Consider the following 9367-nt stretch of genomic DNA (forward strand, 5'->3'; position numbering starts at 1 on the left):
TAAATTTAGTCAATTTAAGCATTGTTTCTATATCAGCTGTTTTATTTAAAAATATATATAAAGTAAGATTTGAAACAAAAAGTCACTTTGAAATGAAAAGTTTTAACTTTTCATTCTGAAAGTGTTAAAAGAGGACATTTCCCACAATTTTGAAATGCTCTTTCCAACTGTTTCAGACAAAATTTTGTCTAAATTGATGCAATTTCACAAAGAGTTTAGTTTGCATTGAGACAGCATTTTCTGAAGAAAATCCATTTTGATAAATTTCCTGATCAGCCCGATACCAGAGATTCTGGCACCTGGTGAACACCTTCTCCTGAGCAGAGGTGAGCAAACTATGGCCCGTGGGCCACATCCGACCCCCGGGACCCTCCTGCCTGGCCCCTGAGCTCCTGGCCTGGGAGGCTACCCCAGGCTCCTCCCCTGCTGTTCCCCCTCCCCCGCAGCCAGGGCCGGCTCCAGGCACCAGTGCAGCAAGCTGGTGCTTGGGGCAGCCCATGGAAGGGGGCGGCACGTCTGGGTCTTCGGCAGCAATTCAGCAGCGGGTTCCTCAGTCTCTCTTGGAGGGAAGGGCCTGCCGCCAAAGTGCCGCTGATCTCGGCTTTTTTTTTTCCACTGCTTGGGGCGGCAAAAACGCTGGAGCCGGCCCTGCCTGCAGCCTCAGCTCGCCCCACCATTGAGGCAATGCTGTGGGTGGTGAGCTTCTGGGGCAGCGCCGCTGCCGAGCCCAGCCGGACCCGGTGATCGGTGCTGCACAGGGGCGATGGCGTGGCGGGCGTCAGCCGAGCGGTGCATCTGTAGCGCCACCAGCCACTGGTGCTTCAGGCAGCGGTAAGGGGGCAGGGACCGGGGAGGTTAGATAGAGGGCAGGGGAGTTTGGGGTGGTGGTCAGGAGTGGGGGTATGGATAGGGGTAGGGGCGGTCAAAGGGCAGAGAATAGGGGTTGAATGGGGGCAGGGGTCCCGGGGACAGTCACGAATGAGAGGCGGGGGGGGCTGGGGCAGCGGGTGGCAGTCAGGGGCAGGGGTCCCCAGGGCAGTCAGGGGACAGAGAGAAGGTGGTTGGATGGGGCAGGGGTCCCGGGGGCCGTCAGGAATGAGAGGAGGGGTTGGATGGAGCAGCGGGGCAGTCAGGGCAGGGGTTCCGGTGGGCTGTCAGGGAACAGGGGAGGGTTGATGGGGCAGGAGTCCCGGGTGGTGAGTAGGGGTGGAGACTGGGCCACGACCCAGCAGACATCTCAGGTGGCAAGCCGGGTTTTCTCATGACTGGCAGCCTCCTTGTCCTGCTCCAACCCCTTTTATATCTCTGGCATAAGGCAGGAGTCCTTTGTCTGTGCTTGGGCCCCACCCCCGCCTCTCAATGGAAAGGAACAAGGATTCAGATGGATTCCAGTATCGTGTGATGTGGTCACATGTCTCTGAAACCCCTAGTCGCCACTCTTCCTGGGTTGGCCCACAGGTACACAGCAGGGCTTGCAGGTAAATAACCCATTTACAACTAACTGTCCTAGTCAATGGGAGCCATTGAGATTCTAAACCACCATTAATGGTCCACACTTTGCATAATTACAATAGGAGCTCAGAGTTATACTTCATAGTTCTAGTGTCAGATACAAGAATAATACATGCAAACAAACAAGATGAATATATTCAATAGGTTATAACCTCTGTAATGATACCTTACAGGAGACCTTTTGAATAAAGCATATTCCAGTTACATCAGACACACTCATAAGCATAGTCCCATAAAACACATGGAGTGCAACGTCACACTTAGCATTCTTTTATTTTTGGGCTTTAATACCCTGGATTGATGGGACTCAAGTGTGCCATATACAAAGGGCTAAAGTACCACTGTGCTGTACCCGTGTCTGATTATTGCCCTTGATCCATGCATCGGCATCAGTAGGGAGTTGTGCAGCAGATAATCTGTGCCATTAAATGGATACACTAGGTGAGTACTTAAAGGCATATCTGCTCATTAAAAGAAAAGTGCAAACCTGCTACATTTCTAGTTTAATACTCTCTTCACTATGTGTTTAAAGTGTTGCTTTGTAAAAGATTGAGGATTATGTTCAGTTCTAGACTCTATGGAAAAATTTTTTTTTAAGGGACGGTTTAGGGGATCTTCTCTCTCCCCACCTTTGCTCTGTCTTTGGGACCATCTAGCGCTTCCACCATGGCAGTAGCTGGGAGGAAATGGTCTAGCTGCTGCAAAGAAGCTTTCTGCAGTTGTGGGGCTCAGAATCAGGGTCCTGTGCATCTTGAAGGGAAGGAGAGTGGGGCAGCAAAGGCCAGACTGTTGGAAGGGTAGAGAACACGTACCAGTGACATCTGCCACGACAGGGAGTGAAAGTACAGGCATCACTGTTCCCAATAGAGAGAAGCAGGTAAAACTTAGTTCCAAATACAGCCTCACCAGCTTGCTCCCAAATGTTCTGCCCCCTGGGGGTGTAGTATTTGGAGAAACAGAGGCAGAGAGCTTCACCAGCTTCACTGCCTCTGGAACTGGCCACCTGGACTTTGGTCTGCTAGGAGAGCCAAGAGAAATGGGTCCCTGGTCTGGCCAGCAACTCTTTCCACCCTTCAGAGTGAGGGAGTTGGCTCCCCGACAATGGAAGATGGTGGCTGCAGGAGAAAGAGGGGTGCTGCTGGCCAGATGGAATCCCCTATTTCCTCTCTCCAGGTGGGTTTTGCTCAGCTCTTAGTGCTCTTCACAATATGTACCACTATGCTTTCTGTAATTTGAAAGACAGAAGAGTCCCTTCTGATTAAGAGGTACCAGTCAGCTGCCACTTGGCTTCTAAGGTGTTGGTTTGACCTATAAAACCAGGGCCGGCCCAGGCACCAGGACAGCAAGCAGGTGCTTGGGGCGGCCAACGGAAAGGGGCGGCACGTCCGGCTCTTCAGTAGCATTTCGGGCGCCACTGAATTACCGCTGAAGAATGATGCAGCAGCCGAGAGCTGCCACCGATGCGGTTTTGGGTTTTTGGCGGCGGCAAAACCCTGGAGCTGGTCCTGTATAAACAGGGCTGCTCAGGGTTTTTGCCGCCAAAAAAATAAATAAAAGCAGTGATTGCGATTGGCGGCAGATCCACCGCGCTGCTTTCTTCTTTGGAGGCAACTCGGCAGCAAGTCCTTCCCTGTGAGAGGGACCTGCCACCAAATTGCCGCCAAAGAGCCCGACTTGCCACCCCTTCCCCTTGGCCGCCCAGAGCCCCTGCTTGCTGAGCTGGTGCCTGGAGCCGGCCCTGTGTATAAAACCCTACATGCTTGGAACCTCCCTACCTGAGTGACTACCTCTCTCCATGTGTGAGAAGGATGCAGTTGCCAGCCCTAGAGAAACTTGAACTGGGGTCCCCTTGTTTTAGATAACAGGGAATTGTTGCTGGCAGGGTTTTCTCCATTAGAGCCCGAGGGCGTACATTTTTAAAAGAGAGGGTAATTAACCATTGGAACAATTTACCAAGAGTCTTGATGGATTCTCGACCACGGGCAACTTGGATGTTTTTCTAAAAGATCTGCTCTAGGAATTATTTTGGGGAAGTTCTATGGTGTTTGTAATACAGGAGGTCTGACTAGATGATCACAATTGTTCCTTCTGGCCTTGGAATCTATGAGGTTGGAATTCACTCCCTGCTGGGTCTGAAACTGCCAAATCTGTTGATCTTCAGAAAGTGCTCTTAAGTCGATCTATTTGTTCACACTTTGAGTTGCCTGGATGGTTGGAGTTTATTTTGGACTTGGCTTGTTTAAGGAGTTATTTTTCATGATGGGGGCAGGGGAGTTATCCACTAAATTATTATTTCTATAGGACTGATTGGTTTTTAAAAGGGTAGGGTGTTTTGAACTAAATAATAATCTTCTCTTTATGTATAAATCAAAATAACTACATAACAATAAATAATGCTGTGAAGTTATCTGAATGAGTACCTATAAATGTGGCCAGAGTGCTAGAAAATAGAAATCAAGAAGAAAGAGAATTCTTGTAATCCCAGCCCCCTGGAAGCTTTATTTACTACTAAAGTAAAATGTGATAGCTCTGTGCGTTTACTGACAACAATAATTAATCATTGTCCCCATCACTTCAATGGGTATCTCCTCCTTGCCAATTCTCACAGCTGAGGTTGAGAAGTACAATTCTGACATTATTTTTCAGTTTACACAAAAGTTGTATCAAAACTAGAACCTGATTCTCCTGCCTTCCCCTGTGGCTAGTCATCTTACACTTGTGCAAATGCTCCCTTTCTGACATGGTGGCATTTAAAGCTCCTTTACTGGCATAAATGACTCTACAAGGACAAGGGAATGGAGAATCAGGTCTGTAGCGAGGGCATTGATAGGAAAGATGGAGAAATTAATTTGCAAAGGAAATACAAAGCATTATGTTGATATGTTTCTGCCATGATCGTATTTGCTGTATAGCTAGTGTGTTTTTTTCCTTCATACATATTATATGAATGAAGGAGAAAAGAAAACTGACAAATTATTAAGAAAATTGTTGGGGATGCAAGGTAGCTCCTTGCAAGGAGAGGGCATCGCAAGAGGCTATCTAATCAACAGCTCCTTCTGTCAACATCTCTTCAGGAATTCAAAGCACAGAGGAGGGAGTTTGAGCAATAATGACAGAGAGGTTCAGTGGATGAAAACAAAGGGAAGCATGCAAGTTAATTAGCAGCATAACTTGGCAATGACAGCAGCTGCACATCAAAGACAACAACAGAACTCTTTGAGAATGATTAATACAACAGTGCACGAGTCAACATGGTAAGAATAGGACATGTGAGAAGCAAGCTGTAAATATATCTGTGGCATAAATAAATGAAGCCCTATGTGAATTTCACCTGCTGTATAAACATTGATGATTTAACTAATTTGCATTCTGTATATAGGCTCCTTGAACATACATTTCCCTTTCTTGAACTCTGCTGCCTGTAACAGGCTTACCTCCATTTTCATGGTAATAAAGGTACTGTCTGTAGTTCTTAGCCCTTCCCCCTGCCCCAACAGACTTGTAGGTATGATTTTGGGGGAATTAATACTTACTTATAACATAATGTACTCAAGTGGGCCTATATGCTGGCCAAAAGAAGAAACATTGTTTAGACAAGAGATTTTCAATGTTTTTCTTTCTGAGCACCCCTCCTCCCCTGCTATAAAAACTCCACAGCCCACCTGTGTCACAATAACTAATTTTCTGCATATAAAAGCCAGGGCTCACGTCAGGGGGTAGCAAGCAGGGCAACTGATGATAGGAATGGAAGGAGCTTGCAACCAGGGGGGATGGAGGATAGGTTAGAGGACCGCACTGTCCCCAGGCAAAGGCAGGTCTATCTGATTGGGGATTCCATACTGAGAAGGTTGGACAGGCCTGTGACCAGGGCTGATCCAGAGAACAGAAGGGTGTGCTGTCTACCGGGCGCTAAAATACGGGATGTGGACCTGAGGTTGAAAAGGATCCTAAGAGGAGCAGGTAAGAACCCGTTGATCATCCTTCATGTAGGAACGAATGACACGGCTAGATTCTCGCTAGAGAGGATCAAGGGAGACTATGCCAGGTTGGGTAAAACACTCAAGGAAATTGAGGCTCAGGTGATCTTCAGTGGGATTCTACCTGTCCCTAGGAAGGGCGCCAAAGGGGTGACAAGATTGTGACGATAAATAGTTGGCTGAGGGAGTGGTGTTACAAGGAGGGCTTTGGGATGTATGGGCACTGGGAGGCTTTCGGGACAGAGAACTGTTCTCACAGGATGGGCTCCACCTAAGTAGGGAAGGAAGTAGAATTCTAGGAGGGAGGCTGGCTCATCTGATTAAAAGAGCTTTAAACTAGACAATGGGGGGAAACGGATGTGAGAGGCCCAGGTACTCTCCACGACAAAATTAAACGTTGAGAGTTATAACAACAGGATAACAACAGATATAGACAGACGGGGAGGGTTAGGAATAAGGAAGAGGGGGACAGATACTAGACCGACAGGTCATACTGGTAGTACTGTGTCCCTACCAAGTTGGGAAAAGGGTGAGAGGAGCCAAACAGCAAAATTAGGATGTTTGTTCACCAATGCGGAAGCTTAGGTAACAAAATGGAGGAACTGGAGCTCCTGGTCCGAGAATTGAAACCGGATATCGTAGGGAATAACCAAACATGGTGGAACGGGTAGCCATGACTGGAGTACAGGTATGGAAGGGTATGTGCTGTTTAGGAAAGACCGAAACAAAGGTAAAGGTGGGGGAGTAGCATTGTATGTCAATAATGAGGTGAAATGTAATGAAATAACTAGCAATGCAATGGATAATATGGAGTCTGTTTGGGCAATGGTGACATTGGGGAAGAAAACTACTAGAGCGTCCCCTGGGATAGTGATTGGGGTGTGCTATAGACCGCCGGGATCTAGCCTGGATATGGATAGAGAGCTCTTTAATGTTTTTAAGGAGGTAAATACTAATAGGAACTGTATGATCATGGGAGACTTTAACTTCCGGATATAGATTGGGAAATAAATGCTAGTAATAATAATAGGGCTCAGCTTTTCCTAGACGTGATAGCTGATGAATTCCTTCATCAAGTAGTTGCTGAACCGACGAGGGGGGATGCCATTTTAGATCTGATTTTGGTGAGTAACGAGGACCTTGTTGAGGAAATAGTTGTAGGGGACAACCTTGGCTCAGTGATCATGAGCTAATTGCTTCAAAATAAATGGAAGGATAAACAAAATTGCATCTGAGACTAAGGTTTACGATTTCAAAAGGGCTAACTTTACTAAATTGAGGCGACTAGTTAGGAAGTGGATTGGACTAACATATTTAGGGATCTAAAGGCGTGAAGACGCCTGGGGTTACTTCAGGTTGAAGTTGCAGGAGCTGTCAGAGGCCTGTATCCAGCAGGTCTTAGGTAGCAGTTTTAGACCGAGCTGGATGAGCAAGCGTCTCAGAGGGGTGATTAAGAAAAAACAGAACGCGTACAAGGACTGGAAAATTGGAGGGATCAGCAAAGAAACCTACCTTATTGCGGTCAGATGGTGTAGGGAAGCAGTGAGAGAGGCAAAGAGCTGGGTGGAGATGGACCTAGCGAAGGGGATTAAAACCAATAGCAAAAGGTATTTTAGCCATATAAATAGGAAGAAAACCAGAAGGAATAAGTGGGACCGCTTAAAACTTTAGCGGAGTGGAGATTAGGGATACTCTTGGCATGGCACAATATCTAAACGAATATTTTGCCTCGGTCTTTAATGAGGCTAATGAAGGGCTAAGGAATAGTGGTAGAGGGACTGATGGGAATGAAGATATGGGGGTAGACATTACGGTATCTGAGGTAGAAGCCAAACTTGAACAGCTTAATGGAAGTAAATCAGGGGGCCCGGATAATCTTCATCCTAGAATATTAAGGGAATTGGCGAGTGAAATTGCAAGCCCGTTAGCGATGATTTTTAATAAATCTCTAAACTCGGGGGTTGTACCGTTTGACTGGAGATTAGCTAATATAGTTCCTATATTCAAGAAGGGGAAAAAAAGTGACCCGGGTAACTACAGGCCTGTTAATTTAACATCTGTAGTATGCAAAGTCATGGAAAAAATGTTAAAGGAGAGAGTGGTTACGGACCTTGAGGCCGATGGCAACTGGGACAAATTACAGCATGGTTTTACGAAAGGTAGATCGCGCCAAACCAACCTGATCTCCTTCTTTGAGAAAGTAACAGATTTTTTAGACAAGGAAATCACGGTGGATCTAATATATCTTGATTTCAGTAAGGCGTTTGATACGGTACTGCATGAGGAATTACTGGTTAAATTGGAAAAGATGGGGATCGAAATGAAAATCCAGAGGTGGATAAGGAGCTAGTTAAAGGGGAGACTGCAGAGGGTCGTATTGAAGGGTGATCTGTCGGGTTGGAGGGGGGTTACCAGTGGAGTTCCTCAAGGTTCGGTTTTGGGTCCGATTTTATTTAATCTATTTATCGCTGACCTCGGAACCAAAAGTAGGAGTGGGCTGATAAAGTTTGCGGATGATACCAAGTTGGGAGGTATTGCCAATTCGGAAAAGGATCGGGATATCCTCCAGGGAGATTTGGATGACCTTGTAAACTGGAGTATTAGTAACAGGATGAAATTCAATAATGAGAAGTGTAAGGTTATGCATTTAGGGATGACTAACAAGAATTTTAGTTATAAGCTGGGGACGCACCAGTTGGAAGTAACAGAGGAGGAGAAGGACCTAGGAGTCCTGGTTGATCGTAGGATGACTATGAGTAGGCAATATGATGTGGCCGTTAAAAAAGCTAATGCGGTCTTGGGATGCATTAGGCGAGGTATTTCTAGTAGAGATAAGGAGGTGCTAGTCCCGTTATATAAGGCATTGGTGAGACCTCATTTGGAGTATTGTGTGCAGTTTTGGTCTCCCATGTTTAAGAAGGATGAATTCAAACTGGAACGGGTACAAAGAAGGGCCACTAGAATGATCCGAGGAATGGAAAGCCTGTCGTATGAAAGGAGACTTGAGGAGCTCGGTTTGTTTTCCTTAACCAAAAGAAGGATAAGAGGAGATATGATTGCACTCTTTAAATATATCAGAGGGATAAATACCAGGGAAGGAGAGGAATTATTTCAGCTCAGTGCTAATGTGGACACGAGGACAAACGGATATAAATTGTCAGTCAGGAAATTTAGGCTTGAAATTAGACGAAGGTTTCTAACCATCAGAGGAGTGCAATTCTGGAACAGCCTACCGAGGGAAACAGTGGGGGCGAAGGACCTCCATGACTTTAAGATTAAGCTGGATAAGTTTATGGAGGGGATGGTATGATAGGATAACAGGTTTAGTCAATAGGTCAATAACGTGCCACACTGGTAATTAGTACAAAGGGTCAATGTTGGGATATTGTTAGCCTTTTCCAGAGGGTCTGGCTGGAGAGTCTTGCCCACATGCTCGGGGTTCAGCTGATCGCCATATTTGGGGTCGGGAAGGAATTTTCCTCCAGGGTAGATTGGCAGTGGCCCTGGAGGTTTTTCGCCTTCCTCCGAAGCATGGGGCAGGGGTCACTTGCTGGTGGATTATCTGCTTCTTGAAGTCTTTAAATCATGATTTGGAGCATTCAACAGCAGAGTCAAGGGAGAGAATTAGTTCAGGAGTGGGTGGATCGGCTTATGTGGCCTGCATCTTGCAGGAGGTCAGACTAGATGATCATAATGGTCCCTTCTGATCTTGAATTCTATGATTCTATGATTCTATGAACTGTCTGGGGCCCCATGCCACAGGGGGCCCTGTGAAGCTACATTGCTCAGGCTTCGGCTTCAGCCCCAGGGGGCAGGACTCAGGGCCCCGGGCTTCAGACTCATATAGTGGGGCTTTGGTTTTCTGCGCTGGGCCCCAG

The sequence above is a fragment of the Mauremys reevesii genome, unplaced genomic scaffold, assembly GCF_016161935.1.
Source record: "Mauremys reevesii isolate NIE-2019 unplaced genomic scaffold, ASM1616193v1 Contig134, whole genome shotgun sequence".
NCBI classification, from domain to species: Eukaryota; Metazoa; Chordata; order Testudines; family Geoemydidae; genus Mauremys; species Mauremys reevesii.